The 17,598-nt window shown below is 45.3% G+C and overlaps 1 protein-coding gene across 3 annotated transcripts in view; it reads left to right on the top strand.

The window, feature by feature from the left end:
* The window catches only part of IGF1R (insulin like growth factor 1 receptor), a 307,831-nt gene that overhangs the window by 82,110 nt on the left and 208,123 nt on the right, over positions 1-17,598 (top strand). The gene's annotated exons all lie outside the window — the stretch shown is intronic.

Genomic DNA, 17,598 nt, shown 5'->3' with positions numbered 1-17,598 from the left:
ATTCCTGTGCACTTAGTCACCAGGCGTGCAGCCGCGGGACGATGGTGAGACTGCTGCGGCTGCTGTCGGCTGCTGTCACCCCGAAGGAATGCCCGCTGCCCGACTGCTGGGCTGGAAAAGGTCACCTGCAGGCAGCCCCGCTGAGGCCAAAGGAAGCCCCCTCCTCTTCTTTCCCATCAAAGGAAAAAGGAGCCGGAGCTAGCACTGTGCTCACTGGATATGACCCTTCACCTCACTTTTTAAATGCGTATTTTTGTTTTGCACATTCCTGGGTCTATAAACACACCCATGGCTATTCAAGCTAGGCATGTTAGTGAAAAGCGATGTTTCTGGCAAGAAATTCTCCCCATTGGATCACCCGTCCTTTTGTCACTCTGGGAAAGGCTGGCCGGCTTTGGTGGGGGTGGGAATGGTCAGGTTGGCTTCTTCAGCCCGGGCAGTCTCCTCATCCAGGGCTTCCCTCGAGACCCCTGTTCATGGGACAACAGAACAAGGACGAAGGTTGGCCCCCAGCCTTACCTGTGCCAGCTTGTTGAGCCCATCCTGCCCGTTCCCCCAAAGTCAGCTGCTGGGCGAGACCCCAGGGTATGGCTAGTAGTTCTTTCTCTGAACAGCTTTTTAAATGGCTTCCTTTACTCTAGTGGGGAAGCCAACACCTTTACCCTGTGTCCAGAAAGCTCCTTCTAGTAGGAGGTAGTAGAATCAGACAGATCCAGCTGAGAGTCTTGGCTCTGTTAGCTCCTGGCTCCGACACCTTGGTCAAGAGCTTCCCTTTCTGTGGCTCTTCTGTGAGCCAGGTGCTGGCTTCCTTCCGAGGCTGTAGGGGGTAAAGGACAGGGCTCAGCACAGGGCCTGGCACAGGACCCTTCCTCAGTGTAATACTAGCGGACGCCGTCATGATGCTTTTACTCCCATGGGTGGAAGTGTTACAGAATGAGAGGATTACAAAGTAGGCACAAGAAATTGTATATTGAATGCTTTGGGTTCATGCATTTCCAAAGAGTGAGATTCTCACCACACCGCTGTTTTTTTAAAAGTTAGGTCTTCATATGCTGATATAAATTAAGTGTAAAAAGGTGCAGACCATTGTAGGTAGTGTGAGCCTTCAGGTCTTTAGAAAGAGCATATATGCTGGTAAATGCTGCTACAACCATGAAATAGTTTTCCAAAAGGACTCCCAGACAGTGATAAGCACTTATACTCTGTGGGAAGAGGCTGTAGTTGCTGGGTGACCCCCACTGTTCACCTTGTGCTCTTTTAGCACCGTGTGGATTTTCTGACCATGTGCATTTAGTGCTTTTATTCTTTTCGAAGGTCAACGGGTATTATCTGGACAATAGGGTTATGGTCCATTTTTAAATTTTCTTTGTTATACTTCTTTGCCTTAAAAAAACTGTAATGTGGTTTTTTTTAAGGTAGTTTTTTGTTTTGTTTTACTTTTTTCACATCTGATTGTCCTTCTGTGAGAGCAGGCTCTGTGTGAGGACTTAGTGAAATCCCCAGCTCCCTGGAGACAGTAGCTGGGAAGCTCCTTGCTGTTCCTATTGAGAATCGGGCTTTCTCAGGAATAGAAGCCTGGGATTCACCTTCATCCTCTATAAGAGCCCAAACAGTAGGCGCTGGCAGGGGCCTTGGTCCAGAATGCCCTTGGGACTGTGTGTGTGTGTGTTTCTTTGGTAAATGGCCTTGAAAATGCCGTGTACTTTTGGCAGGCTTGGATAAGGTTTTCCCTGCGTAACCCTTGAAAAGAACAATTCTCACTTGTAACACCCTGTTTCTGCAGTTCCATGATTTTGTAATTAAAAATTTATGGGATCCCAAGGGCCCATTTAAAGGGCGTCTGGTCTTAACAGACTAGGTAAAAACAGAATTTGTGTCATTGGTTCCTTTAATCTCTCAAATATGGTTATGAGTAAGTGCCTCCTACTGGATGCTTGTGCTGAATGTTTTATTGATGAAAGAGGCAAGATTACCTAAGGGAAAGAATGTTTAAAAACCAGGTGGCCTCACATTCTGATGTCTGAGTGCATCCCTGCTTCTCGGGCATTACCTTGGGCAGGTCACCTTGCCTCTCTTGGAAACATGAAAAGGCGTTGTACCCCATCAGTGGTTTGCAGGTTTTTTGACCAGACCCACAGTAAGATGTAGATTTACATCCTAGCCCCAGGACAAAATAAGGATATAACTAAGATAAGTGTTTCCAAAACACTTCTTATCTGATACAGTGCTCACCCTTCCTACCCAAGAAGTACCATAATGTTTTCTTATTCGATTCTAACGCTGGTAAGAGATGCATTCAACTGATTTTGAGAACTATCACTGGGTGGCAACTTGGGGTTTGAAAAACACATTATTAAGGTCTTTTCTAGCTCTGATTTTGAGTTTGTTGGCTCTGAGAATCCTGAACTTAGTACACATGGAATTGGCCTTTGAGGTCAGCTTTCTGTTTTCTTATGAAAATGAGGACGGAAGAGCATTACTTGTTTCTTAATGGCTACTCCCAAGGATGGGAGGGTTATAAGAATTTGAGTGTATGGTCCTAGTGGAAGGGTGTATTTTGTTGTCCATCCACAAGCATTTTTGAATATTGTGATCAGTTGTATCTTATATACTTTATATCACTTCCTACTTTGTAAAATAACTTAAATTTGCCATTATTTTTGTTACTTCAATAACTGACTTTTATACCTTCCTGTTTTTCCTCATACTACTTTAATACATACCAAAAAACTAAAGAATTTATCACATCACTGTAACCACCAGTGTATTATTTTATACTGGAGGCTTTTTATTAGAAAGGAGCTTGATTCAGAGTGACAGCAGATAATGTATGAGTGCTTATTTTGTACTGGGTGCTCTTTCTTTTAACTCACACTTGCAAATAACCCCATTAGCTAAGTTCTAGCCAAGCTTTGTTGGGCATGTGAAATCATTAGATGAATTTTGAAAATAACTTGGTCTGTTCTGAAAGGCTCTATGTGATCCAAACCCTGTGGACTGGTCCCTGGTAACTTTGACGGCCATTTTGAAATGTTACCATAGTGATAATTCTTCTGGAATCTCAAGCCATTAAAAGTGATATGGCTAACTCTGGGCTGTGTGCTATAAAAATAGGTGTCATGGAATGTGTGAATCCTTTTCTCAAGATTATAGTCTATACCAACTGAAGGAATATTTTAGTTGAGCCTAGAATACTTATTAGGGGCTTTTTGCTCTGCTACCTTTTTTCTTCTTGACTCAGGTCATCGATCCACATAATCATTAACCTGTTGGAATGAATGGCATTTAAAAAATTGTTCAATTTTTCCCTCATCTGACTTCAGTTATTTTGTCCCTTGCTTCCTTCTCCCAGTGAATTTTTCAAAAGTTGGGTTATGGCAAAAGATTAATGACTATTGATATTGCTTCCATAGATTGGTTTGTTTAACTGTGTCTGGTGCTCCTTGGTCCTGTGGCTGGAACTTTGGCCTCTTACCCCCCCAGTCGTGGCGCCTCTTCGAGGAGGCTTGGGAGTTGGCACCAATTATGTCCTGTTTCCTGGAATGTGCTGTGGGCACCTCAGTGGACAGAGCACCCTTTCAGCTTTGTGCTGCCCCTTTCACTTCTGAACCCCAGGGTAATAATTAAAAGAGTCTATATTAGTCCCTTCTCTCGTTAGAGGAATACAGGTTGGCGACTCGTAAATAGTGATTAACCCAATGGTCTGGGACGTGAGGCAAACCGCTGGAGAATGTGGTCAGCAGGGACAGTTGACAGCATGTTTACACACAGTTGTGCTGTTGGTTCTATGTGTTGACTGGAGTTACTGTCACTGGGGGCGGGGGGTGGGGGGGAGACGAGCTTCACTCCGCCAAGCGGGTAGCGTTAGACCAACTGTGTGTATTTCACAGGCATGGTCCTCACCTCCAAGCTCTCAGTACCATGCGTGCAGCACTGAGGTTCAGCACGCATTGGCTGGTTGCTGCCTCTGCCGGGCACTGAGCTCAGCTCTGGGGACGTGAAGATGAGGGCGCATAGCTGCTGTCCTGGAGGAGACTCACCTAGTGGCAGAGACTGAGGTGTTAATAAACTACACAGCAGTGTGGCGTGGATTTTATCAGGGCTGTGTGTGAAGTGTCATGGGAGCCTGGGAGGGGGCTGGTCGGCGTGGAGGGGTCAGGGATGGGTCACCCATGAGCAGGGCATCAGCAGATGCAGAGGAGTTCGCTAGGTACTAGAGATTGAGGGGTGAAGTGAATAAAGGCAGTACAGGAATAAATTGGATTGGCAGATTGCCTCAAAGAATGGGGGCGGGGAGGCTGGCAGAAACCAGGTTGTGCTGGGCCAGTTTGTCTGCCTACCTGAGGAGATTGGGCCTGACTTTACAGGCAGGCGGTGGCCAAGAAGCAGGAGAATGCTAAGAGCAGGTGTGTGTTCTGTAAAGGTTCCTGACAGTCATTGGGGGAGGGAGGAAGAGAAGCTGGCAGACTCGGTGGGCGGAGAGCGAGCATAGGAAAGGGTGCCAGAGACCTTTGGAGAAAGATTTAGCAGGACCTGGTGAAGGATGAGGGTGATGGGGACAGCAGAAGAAAAGCAAAGAGCCTAAGGATGACCAGTTGGAGAAACTGAGTGATCGCTGGTGCCATTGACCAGGATAGAGGAAAACAGGATAGAAATTTGGTGGGGAGGGAGGGAGAGTGTTTACAGTTTCAACGTGTTAAGTTTGGGGTGCTTGGTGTGAGCAGGTGGACCAGTCTAGGAGGTTTCTGGAAGCACCAACATGGCTGGAGAGAGAGAAAGCAGTGGATGCTGTTCTGGAAATCATCCCAGGACTTTGGAGGGGTGTGTGGAGTGGGAAGAAGAGAGTCCCCGGGCCCATTTTTTGGATAAATCTTCATCTTTTAAACATTCTGTATAAGAAAGAGTAGCTGATACACAGAAGGACGTCTGTGCATCATCAAGCACCTGGCATATTCCCTGGAGGAGAGCTCAGTGAGCCCCTATAGCAGCAGGAACCCCCAGCCCCCAGTGACCTGGGGACTGGGTCCAATGGCAGCTCTGAGTCTCCAAGGGAAGAGGCTGTTTTGAAGGGCCCAGGTTCTTCCTGTCAGGTTTCAAACAAAGATGGAGGAACCACAGAGAAAGTTTAGGTTAAGCCCCATGTGGTCCAGAGGAGGCCACAGTATCTCAGGAAGGGAAATTCATCCAAGGCCACTCACCCTTTGGAGGAGCCAGACCTCCCCTACTGTTGCCTTTCCCCCAGCACTATCACTTGAGAGAATAATCCTCCAGAAGCCTTAAGCTTATTCTCAGTATAAGCAGTGTGAGCGTAACTACCTGATAAAGGTGAGAAGGGATGGAACCCCCTTTACCCTACCCAGTAGGATCTTAACAAGATCTGGATGTAACACAGGGCTGCTTGTGAGCTACTTCTGCTTCCAAAATCACCATGCTAGGGACCCCTAAACAACGACCAGAAAAGGGTCTTTGGGAGGCAAACCCTAGGGGTTTATCTGGTTTACCTCTGATCACCTCTTCCTTTCTTACAAGTCTTATGTCCAGATAATTTAGTACATTTGATCTACTAGCGGGTGGGACCATAATGGGGCTGATATTACACACCCTGAAAGTCCTTTACAAACATGCCATGGTGGTGATACAATAGTTTCCCGAGCAGCAGGTAACATTAGCCTGCCTCATGGGACCCTCGGATGCTGGCCATGCATGTTGCCATTCTTAGATGGAAGCGTGTGCATTCAATTCATGTAAACTATACTACTGTTTCCATTTGAGGTTTTTGCTGTACTGTAATTTCTTTAGATTTTGTATTTTCCATAATGGTATCACTTAATGTGAAGATCACTCAGGCTTCGTGGCTGGGCATAATAACAGGTATTCATTCTCCTTTAGCAATTTTCCTGTCCTATTAACCTACAGTCACAGGACATGACGTTTTTCATTCAACCTTTTTTTTTTAATGTTTAAAATACTTGGCTATAAATGCATCCTTTTTTATTTCAAAGTAGGTTAGCCTTAATCAAGTCTCAATATTTCTCATCATGCTTTTTTCCTTGAAGTGGAAACACATGGAGAGAAAGTCACGTGTTTCTATCCTCTGGCTCACCTGGTACTGCCCAGAATGGCATACAGAGTTTGCATCCATGGAGGCTTTGTAAAGGTGGCATTAACTTTGCAGTAAAGTAAGTGACCCCAGACCTGTGTCACTTCAGACTTGGTCAAGCGCTAACTGAGCACCTTAAAACTTAAACAGAGGTGTGAGCTTGATAAATCAGTGTGTGTTTTGGACTAATTGGTGACCACCATTCTGAACATTAACTGCCCTTGGATTCCAGGAGGCTGATTGTGTGTAACCTTTGAATACTTCCCTGAGTTTGGACAAGAACTAAATTCATATGGTGCCTTTGTATTTTAAAGGACTCTGGGGGGCCATGAATCACTTTCTTCTAAGGGCAATTTTTGCATTGTTTAGTTTCTACGGTTGTTGTTCTGAATTTGGCATTTCCCATCTATGCCAAGACAAATTTATAGGTTAGACTTGAAAAAAATCTGTACAACCTAAATGTGAAAACCAGCCTGGAGGAAGGACTCTATAACTCTACACCCGATTTCCTGCATTTAAAAAAATGCACTGGTAGCAGTATCCTTTCTTCTTGTCTCTGCTTCCTGGTGACATGTGAGACGCTGGCATGTCCTTGTGGCAGTGCTGATTGGACTGTGGCTCTGTTCACTGTGGTTTCCAAGGTTGGGGGAGATGGTGGTGCTGTTTACTGAAGTGCTCTCATGCCAGGGGCTCCTGCAACGGCCACTTCCCATTTCTTCCAATTCAGGGAGGGCTTCTTGACCTCATGGGAAATGTGTTGTATGGAAATGAAAATGTAGTTTCATTTCCAAGGGGGGATAAACCCATTTCAACTGGTTAATGCAAAAAAAAAAAAAAAGCCATTTTCATCTCACTTAATGGGAAAGTCTGGGAACGGATCAAGCTTCAGGAGAGCCCCTGGGCACTGCCTTCCCCCCTCCCCCGACTCGCCCGCTTGCACGTTGTCTCCATTCTTAAGATACATGTGGTGGTGAGAGGGTTGTTAGCAGCCTCAACCCTGCATCCGCCCAGCTTTGGATTTGGTGCCCAAGAGTCAGTGGTCTGTCCTAATGGCACAGACTCATTTCCTTACATCTCTGTTGGCTGAGCTCGGCCCTGGTCCCTGCACTCCACCAGTGTGTTCCAGGGAAATGATGCTTTGATGGGCCAGCCCAGGCCACGTGGTCCCTGAGCCTCAGGGAGGAAGAGGGCAAGGTGATCTTCCCAAGGAAAATGTGGATGTTCTGATCAGAAGAAAGAAAGTCGCGAAACAACACCCACCCACTGTAGATAGGCAGCACAAGGTTTACAGAAATACATTTCAGCGTGTGAACAGGTTGGAGGTACTTCCAAGGGCAAACAGGACTTTGGTTTCTTTCTCTTAGTGAGTTTAGAGGGAGATACTCTTTCTTCATGAGATGCTTATTGTGGGGCACAGACCGCCTCTAGCTTCTCCCTCCTAACTCTCCTGCCCACTCTACCCAAAGCTCTCTGCCCTGGAGGAGGAGGGCCTGGTGCCTTTGCTCTGTTGTCAAAATTGCATTGAACAGGCACATCAAATTAAAAACTTTTGGGCTCACTCACCAAAATGGTTTCCTGTACAATATTCCCCTGAGGGGGCATTGCAAGTAGTTATTTATCCATTTCATTGATCTATTGTTTTTATTAAAAAGAAAAAAAATCCAACCAACAGAGTAAGTGCAGCCAGCTGCCTAAAGAGTAGAGATGATGGGAGATGATATTTTGATTACATTAATCCGTATCCTGTTAGTTCCCTTTGCTTCTGTCGCTGCCACTGGTGAAGTTACTAATGTGAACTAATTACATTTGCTCTGAAAAGCCAGAATTTTTAATGTGTCTCAGCAAGAAAGGTTAATATTATCAATTTAACAGCATGAATGAAACATTGTGTGTATTGAACTTGAACTGTCCTAAAAGCTTGGATAATAAAAATCCAGTGGCTTCTTTTGTAACTCACTGAATGAACAGCTATTGGTGAGAGATGGTTCATACTTTCTTCTTCTCTTTAAGTCTGACGGGGTGCTAGGCAGGCAGTGCTAGATGCTGTCTGTTTACGGGGCAATCTGGTGTGTGACGTAGCAGACCACGTGACAAAAGGTGCTCCCTCCTTTTAAAAGTGTGGCGAGGGGGCTGCATATGTCTTCCTGATCAGTGGGTGTATTTTATTTTATTTTTTAATTTTTTAACATCTTTATTGGAGTATAATTGCTTTACAATGTTGTGTTAGTTTCTGCTGTATAACAAAGTGAATCAGCTATGCATATACATATATCCCCATATCCCCTCCCTCTTGCATCTCCCTCCCACCCTCCCTATCCCACCCCTCTAGGAGGTCACAAAGCACCAAGCTGATCTCCCCATGCGATGCAGCTGCTTCCCACTAGCTAGCTATTTTACATTTGGTAGTGTATATATGTCAATGCTACTCTCTCACTTCGTAATGGGGGTATTTTAAAAGAGAAAAACAAATCACCTCACCCCCCAGTGCTAACAGACTTCCTGTTTTAAAAGCATCTATGAATTACCAGGACTTAGAGCACAATATATCAATACTTTAAATGTCAGTCGTTTGTCTGGAACCAGCCAGCCCCTAAAAGATAGCATTTTGGAGAGCAAGGTGTTCTGGGAGGGGCACCTCACCTTCAGGGACTTACGTGGCCTAGCCTCTTGCCCACACTCGTGGTCCCTGCAGTGCTCCCTCATGTGTAACTGTTTCCTGCTTTCCTGTGACTGACTCAGCGGTGAACAATGAGAATTGGCAGAGCCCTCGGCTGTTCTGCGCTATCTGTGTCTTGGGAACCGTCAGGTGGCTTTCTCTCCGGGGCAGTGTGTTGAAGTTTTTGGCTGGTGACACTTTGGTGACCAGTTGGTTCCTCGGTGTCATTCAGTGTTGAGATTAGGAGCCCAGAGTGGATCTGTTCTGATGAGAACATGACTATCTCTCTCTGGCCTGAGAGGGATGGTAGAGTAAGTTGATGGCTGGAAATCTGGTAAGATCTGAGGGTGAGGTCTGTCAGATAAATTCCAAATGGTCCTCGGCTAAGTTTTTCAATTGGAATTTTTCCCAAAAAGTCATTTTTAGAAGAATTAAAAAAATGATCTTGCCTCCTTCCTTCCTCTCCCCTCCTCGCCAGTATCCTAGGATGAAGAGAAGCAGGTTTTAGAAATACTTGTTTTCATCATGTATTTTTCAGCATTCTGAGCCTGTTGAGATCCATGTTAATCACCGTTGACCTGAGATCCACTGTGGAGCAGAGGGATGGAGTTAGAAGAGGAGGGGAGGTCTCGGGGGCGTGTGGGTGGGGAGGGGCGGCAGGTTCTGTAACCTCCTCTGGCCTTCTCTCTGGCTCTCAAAGAGTCTCAGGCCAGCCCTTCAGGATTTGTGCCATTTGTGTGGCGCTGACAGGGAAAGGCCCGCCCAGGCCCTTGATGTCTGTTGTGGGCGCAGAAGTGTTTCCCGGTCCTGATCTGAGCTCCTCCGGTCTTGTTGATGAGGGCTGTCATTCCGATTCCTCTGGCTGCCCTTGTCATTCAGGTGTTTCTGTGGTGCTTGGTCACGCTCGTGTGTGTCTGGACTGGAATCCTATGACGGTCCATCCGGTTCATACCTAAATTTGGTCAGGGAGCCCGACGATAGAAAACGATGACGGAGGCAGCAGTTACCCTCGACCTGAGTAAACCATGGTTTATTCCTCAGTTTGGTACTGTTGTAAGGCCAGGGGAGGGGCCGGCTGTTGAAGAGCTTTAAAATGACCGGTGGGATGGGATACCCTATTCAGACTTAGGCTTGTCCAAGTTGCCCGTGCTTGTGCCTGAGGCCCTTGTCTCAGATGCTGTCTGTCCGTGCTGATGTCCTGCTGGACGTGGCTGAGCGCCCACCCTGGCTGCTGGATACCATGCCTGGCACATGGCTCAGGCCTGATAAATATCAGAGAGGCTATTCATGAACGTGTGTGGTCATTTTCTTTATGTTCCAGGGATGGTATCTGAGCTAGAAAATTGCCCCACAGAACTTTAGTCCTGACTTGTTTATTATTAGGCAGTTGTGCCTTTTTGAGACCAAGTCACAATCCATCCCCTCTCCCTACCCCCATTCCCCACCCCCCTATTCAGGATTTAGGTGCATAAATCTCAGTTTCATTTTCAGGTGAATTTCTCTATTAAGGTTATAAAAGACCAAAATGACTGGAAATTCAGACTTGTACTTGAATACCTAATGATATCCAACATTCTCTTGAATGCTGTTTTACAGTTTGCCCAGCATACTCACTTGATCCTCCCAGCGGCCATTTAGGTGGGTGTAATTAACTGCAGTTTACGTTCTGGATGATTGAATGTTGTGCAGTGTCGTTGCCCAAGCTTCTTAAGTGAACCCTCACACCCTTCCAATGCCAGGATGTATACTCTTATACCCTGAAACACAAACAGAACAAAACTAAATAAGAACCAGATCTAGATGACCTTTTGTCCTACTTAAAAATTCAGAGTTTATACTGCTTTAAAAAAATTAGTTATAACTTTGAGTGTGGAAACGACATGCTCGCTGCTTTTATGCTGTAGCTGTACCATCTGGGGGCTGTACTCTTTGCATTTTAGACAGAACTGACCTTGATTAATGCTTGACTCAGGAACTATGCAGAACATCCAGGAAATGGTGGTGGCTGATCTTGGCCATTCCTGGTTTTGTGAAATTAAGGCTCACATGCTGTGTTATCTGGGTGACCTGGTGAAGGTCTAGTGTGAGAGAATCTGCTGCTCTTGTGTTTGTCAACAGCCCTGTCAGCGAATCTTATGCACACATATTATTTTTCCATCATTTTCCTCAAAATGGCACTTCGGGACTTTTCCAGAGTCGAAGTGTAACTGGGGGTATTCATCATAAACAAAATTATAAATTGATAAGACATTATGTCTTTTGATACCAAATGACATTTGCTTGGTGCTTCATCAGACCCTCTGTTAAAAATTTGTCTCTTGAACCTATACTACCGACATGAGATTATTATGAAAATAGTCTGAAAAAGGGTATCTTTGCTAAAAGAAAATATTAACCTCATGACTGGAAACTTGATCTGAAGGAGAGGACGGGATTCTTGTGACTGTATCTGACATTCATCCTGTCCCCTCTGCTATGTACGTTTATGAGGGACGAGGTTTAACAGTTCTGTGAAGAACTCAAGCCTAGAGAACAAACCTGAGAGCATGCTTACATAGTGTCACGTTCTACTCGAAATATTTTGTCTCCATTATGTATTTCAGAGGGTAAAAGCATTATGGCTCAATGTTCTATTAAGCTTTGGGTTAGTTATCTTGATGTTTGAAAAATGTCTTAGCATTCCTGTGTTTGTTGGGCTTGTGATGTAGTTTTGCCCTAACTTACGTACCTTGTGCAGGTGATGAATTCACTGTGGGATGCCTGTGGTTTTATGAACTCTTCTTTCCAGTTTTTACTTTAGAGAATGTTAGGGCGGTGGTTAGGAAGATGATAAATGAGGCCGAGAGTAAATGAAAGCTAAAAAAAGCATTTAACAGGTCAAGAATCTGAAGCTTTTGAGAAGAAAAAAACAATAAACAAGAAACCCAAACAAAGCCAAAACACAGTCCTGAAGCACAACCCATCAAAACCAGGGTTTCAGCATTAACCATAGCCTTGCTGCCAGCTCACACTAAGAGCCGAAAAGCCTTTTGTGGTTGGTTATGTGTGACATAAGAAATCGATGTGTCTGAGAGAAAGAGGGGTTCTCTTTTTGAGGAGAAAAGGACAACAGAGGGAAATGTTTTATTTTCAGTAAATACGCGGCTTGCGTCTCTGTAAGACAGAGCTTGGTTGCTAGTGTTTGGGAGGCAGGAGAGGGGAGGATATTAAAATGTCTGTGCTGCGGAGCTCCCATTAGGGCTGCATGTGTGAAAACATTGTAGAATTCACACAGTTTAGACAAAGTGGTTGATTTAGGAATTACTCCTTCCTGCTCCTTGGCCCCCCCAAGTGCCTCTCCCCCACTTCCCTGTTAGGAATCTGAATTGGCTCTTTAAAGAGATTGAGTAAAATTTAATTATCTAGGGAAACCTCCACTTTGTATTCCACAGGAATAGTCTTTCTGGTGGGCACATCTCAGAATATCTGTAGTCCAAAAAAATCCTTCCTGAGTAGAAATATTCAAAAGATGGTATTTAATATTGCTTCAACTTTTGTTTTTAAAAAAGTTTTATATGCTCTGTAGTTCCCAGTCTGACTTCACATTTCTAGACTCCATATTTTAGAATAACCCTCAACTGTTGTGTTGACCTGTCCATTTTGCTTTCCGTTAAGCTGCCTCCATTGTAGGACTTTTGCTAGAGCTTCACTGTGGTTTTCCTGAGCATTGGGGGTACCCAGGAATCTGTGCACTCTGAAAAAACTTTTGGCTTCTCTGTTCATATCACTTCCTAAAATTTTTAGACACTACATAGAGAAGTGACTTTCTTCTAGGATTAGGTAAAAGAAAGAAAGACAAATACAGTATGATATCACTTATATGTGGAATCTAAAAAATACAACAAACTAGTAAATAAAACAAAAAGAAGCAGACTCACAGACATACACAACAAACTAGTGGTTACCAGTGGGAGGGGAAGGACAATATAGGGGCTGGGGAGTGGGAAGTATGAACTATTAGGTGTAAGATAGGCTACAAGGATGTATTGTACAACACAGGGAATATAGCCAATATTTTGTAGTAACTATAAATGGAAAGTAACCTTTAAAAATTGTATAAAATTTTAAAATCAAATTAAAAATAATTTTAAAAAGAATTAGAGTTAAGCTTTTGGAAATAAATAAATGTGATTGCACAGGTGTAAATAAATAAACAAACAAACAAATAAATAAATAAATCTGTTTTGAGAGCAGGAATAAAAGACTTCCTTCCTGGATGAGGTTTGCTGTCCAGTCTTTCTGCCTGGTTTTCTCATTCCCTTCTTCAGCAACAGGAGGCTCTATATTGCCTTTTACTCAGGTACTCAGAGTGTCATGCCGGAAAATAGTAGACTCTTAGCAAAAGCATCCCCTCATGGAGAAGAAACTGCCAAGTCCTTTCCAGGCCACCGAAGGGTTCTTCAAGTGTCACATCACCCCGTGTTGGAAAACAGACACACTTGTGTACCTGCTGGCTGACACCAGTCCATCGCTGCATCCTAGTCCTGTATTTCCTCACTTTCTGTAGAGTTGTTCTTCTTGGACTAGAGTGACTCTCAGAGTTGTTGGATTTTCCCAGGAGATACTGTGAAGGATCGTCATAAAGAAGCAAAATCAGATCTTGGTCTAAAGCTTTCAGTAAGTAGGTTTAAAGGCGTAGCCCTGGGCTTCCCTGGTGGCGCAGTGGTTGAGAATCCGCCTGCCAATGCAGGGGACACGGGTTCGAGCCCTGGTCTGGGAAGATCCCACATGCCGCAGAGCAGCTGGGCCTGTGAGCCACAACTACTGAGCCTGCGCATCTGGAGCCTGTGCTCCACAACAAGAGAGGCCGCGATAGTGAGAGGCCCGCGCACCGCGATGAAGAGTGGCCCCCGCTTGCCGCAACTAGAGAAAGCCCTTGCACAGAAACGAAGACCCAACACAGCCAAAAATAAATTAACTAAAAAAAAGAAAAAAAAAAGGCATAGCCCTGTCGTTCTCTTCCTACATGTGGATTTTTATGTGGTTAGTAATACAATTGTATACATTTATATATCTAAATTTCTGTTATTTGTTCATGTTCATGTGGATACATATTAATATATACACACTTGTGTTCAGACAGACTTCCAGCGTGTTTGAAAGGGTTGAGAAGCCTAGCTTACAGTAGCCTCTGAGAAGTCAAGTGAGGGAGGCAGAAGGTGAGCCGGTGTGAGGTGGGGAACTTAGTGCTTTCAGAACCAGTCCGTCCCTGGAGAGCTAAGGCTGTAAGCGCTCTCTTCCAGAGCTGGGTCCTGAAATGGTTCACCCTCCTCTCGTCTGGGTGGGAAACATTCTCTTCAAAGATCAGATCTTCTTCCTGAAGAGTGTGTCCAGCTGTCCCGCTTGTGTATCCTGTGAAATATCTGTTTAAAATTAGCCCGGACCTGGAGTGTGGACAACACGGAGTTAGGTCTAAAACACATCAGTTTGTGGATAAATGAGGAATTGAGTAACATTTGAAAATAAACCCACCAGAACTAGTGCTGGTCATTGTTAAAGCAGGCAGGAGCGGAGGGTAGCTTGGTCTGCCTGAGAGGTGAGATGCTTGAGGGGACCAGTGGGCCCGCTCATGGGGCATCTGCGCTCTGACACTGTGGAGGTGTCGTAAACATTTCTGAAGGGATTAAGATAATTTTGTAGCATTACCTCTAGGCTAATGTGGCTTGATCTGAACCAGTCCCAGCCAGAACTCCTGTGATATATGATTAGCATAAGATTTTCTGAAGTTCAAAATTTCAATGTAGTTTTATTATTTAAAAAAAAAAAAAAAAGACATACTGATCATTTGGGATTGTTTCAAAATAATATTATTTTCACTTGTTACAAAAATTAAGTTCACCTGTATAATAATTGCCCTCATAATGAATCCCTTAAGGAAACACGTGTTAATTATGATTCATGGTAAATAGGTTATTTTTAGATTTTTTTCTTTTTATTGCCCCTTCTTCCAGTAACTAGCACTTCTGTGTCTGCCTTTTGAAAATAAAGTACAAATTAGAAGGTTGTAAACCTAAGGGAGGTAAGATGGAAATGCATTTCTGTTTTTATAATTTGCTGCTGATAGGATTTAGAAACAAACAAAACAGTGTTTCCATGACGCAGATGTATCATCAAGTTCTTACAGTGTACCTTGAGGTAACTGGGATTTTCATGTCATTTGGAGGAGGGCAGGCCAGTGAGTCATTCATCTCTTCTTTCATTGGTTCATTCATTATGTAAACACATATTAGATGCTCATTGGGCACCAAGAGTCATTTGCATACATTGGTGCCTGCCCATATGGACTGACTATTGGGAAATGCATTAATCACACCAGCCACAAACAAATACACTAGTTCCCCCTTATTTGAGGGGGATACATACGTCCCAAGACCCCCAGTGGATGCCTGAAACTGTGGGTGGTACTGAACCCTATATATACTATGTTTTTTCCTATACATATATACCTATGATAAAGTTTAATTTATAAATTAGGCACAGTAAGAGATTAACAACAAAAATTAATGATAAAATAGAATAATTATAACAATATACTGTAATAAAATTTATGTAAATGTGGTCTTTCTCTCTCTCTCAGAATATCTTATGGTACGAATTTAGTGCCTTTTCCATCTTAACTAAGCACTTACCATACACCGTGGCCATAACTTGTGCGGTTTGAGGTGTGACAGCAAAACTAGCACAAATTTCTTTTTTCCTTCTTCACAATTTTATAAATGGAAGATTCATTCTTTCCATAGATCTTAGCAACCTCAGCATATGATTTTTTTTCCCTTTCTTTTTTAAGTCTAGAGCTTTCACTTTTTCACCTAAAGGAAGCACTTTACAGCTTCTCTTTGGCACATCCGAGTTGCCAGCATCACTACTCTTGGGCTTTGGGGCCGTTATTAAGTAAAATAAGGGTCATTTGAACACAAGTCCTGCGATACCATTGATCTGATAACTGAGACGGCTACTAGGTGACTAATGGGCGGATATGCTGGACAAAGGGGGGACTCACGTCCCGGGCTGGATGGGGCAGGAGGGCCTGCTTTTTCATTGGGCTACACAGAACAGCATGCAATTTAATACTTATGAATTGTTAATTTCTGGAGTTTTCCATTTAATATTTTCAGACTGTGGTTGACTGAGGGTGACCAAAACCGTGGATAGTGAAACCGCAGATAAGAGAGGACTACTGTAGAACATGGCATCTGTGACGAGGGCCACCAAGACCAGCTGTGGTGCTGTGAACCTGAGAGGGAGAGGAAAGCCTGTGTCCAGGGCCCATGGTGGGAATGGAGGGGGGCAGGGACGGGGCCAGGCCACGGCAGGGTCCAGAGGCCAGGTCGAGGGCTTTGTGTTCACCATGTCACAAAGGGAAATGAGATGTGGGGTGTGCATGTGTGAGAGAGAGAGGATATAGTATTGAGAATGTCGTATGAAGAATCACCCTGGCTCCCGTGTGCAGAGTAGATTAGAGAGCAGGCCTATTAGGAAGCTATTGGGGGAGCCGAGGCAAAGCGTGCAGCGAACTTGGACTAGTGGCAGCGACAAGAAGAGGTGAGCTGTGGAGAGGTTAGGAGGGCAAGTGGCCCAGACTGTGCTGAGCGGGTGGGTGAGCAGGACTCAAGGACAGCGTGCAGGGTTCTGGCCTGGACGGAGGCTGTGGCAGTGCCTGTCCCTGAGCCAGGCGATGCCGGAGCAATCAGGCGGCAAGGATCACGAGTGGGAGTTTGACTTTGGAGGCAGTGAGTCTGAGGCACCTCCGAGGCAGACAGGCCTTTGGAATGTGGACGGGTGCTCAGAGCAGGGTCTGGGATGGCAGCTTAGTTGGGAAGTTCCTAGTCCAGCACCCGGGGAGGGGGTTTGGGGTGAAGAGGCTCTGCCAGGGATGGAGCCTGGAGGCACGTCGACGGTCAAGGGCCGGGATGAGGAACAGGAACCTGTCAAGGAGGCCGAGTGGTCCAAGCACAGGGAGGAGGGCAAGGGAGTGTGGTGTCAAGGATCCAGGGGAGAGGTTCTAGGAGGGAGTCGTTGGTCAAAAGTGCCCAAAGCCACCACCGAGGAAGAGAAAGGAAGAGGGCCACTGGGTCTTGCCACAGGGAGGCTTTGAGTATGTCGCCTGAGAGCTGATGCAGGGGCGTGGTTGGAGGGGAAGTGGATGGTGGGGAGGCGAGGACATGGAGACGGGTGGCTGTGCCTGAGGCAGAAGGGATGGCAGCTGGAGACTTTGAGGATGGAGTTTGTTTTCTTTACTTTTTTTTTTTTGGCCATGGCACGCGGCTTGTGGGATCTTAGTTCCTTGACCGGGGGTCGAACCTGGGCCCCCTGCAGTGGAGGTGTGGAGTCCTAACCACTGGACCGCCAGGGAATTCCCCATGGACTTTGTTTTCTTTAACAGAGCCTGGAGTCCATGGGAGGGACCCTGCTGAGAGGGAAGGGGGTGGTCAATGAGAGAAGAGGGGAAAGCCCAGCAAGGATCCAGAGGCCGAGGATGGCTCCAAGTGCAGATGCAGGGATTCGTTTCAGATAAGAGAAGGGGCAGATGGTCCCTTAGAGGTGACAGTAATGCTGACTGTTCCCTGTTTTATGCCATTTTATGGCATTTACTATGGACTTTGTGTATGTTTTCTCATTTCATCCTGACAGAACCCTATGAGTAGAAGCTGCCATTACCGGCTCATAGAGGAGGACGCTGAGTCCTGGAGAGGCTTCAGAACCATGCCCATAGTCCCCCAGGAGGGACACAACCTAGTGCAGGACGCGACGCCGGCACTTCCTTTCCATGAGCCCGTAGCCTCGGCGAGGAGCTGGGCAGGAA

The sequence above is a fragment of the Balaenoptera musculus genome, chromosome 2 (genome assembly GCF_009873245.2).
Source record: "Balaenoptera musculus isolate JJ_BM4_2016_0621 chromosome 2, mBalMus1.pri.v3, whole genome shotgun sequence".
Classification (NCBI taxonomy): domain Eukaryota; kingdom Metazoa; phylum Chordata; class Mammalia; order Artiodactyla; family Balaenopteridae; genus Balaenoptera; species Balaenoptera musculus.
The sequence above is the reverse complement of the archived record's forward strand: the minus strand, read 5'-3'. Positions and strand labels throughout refer to the sequence as shown.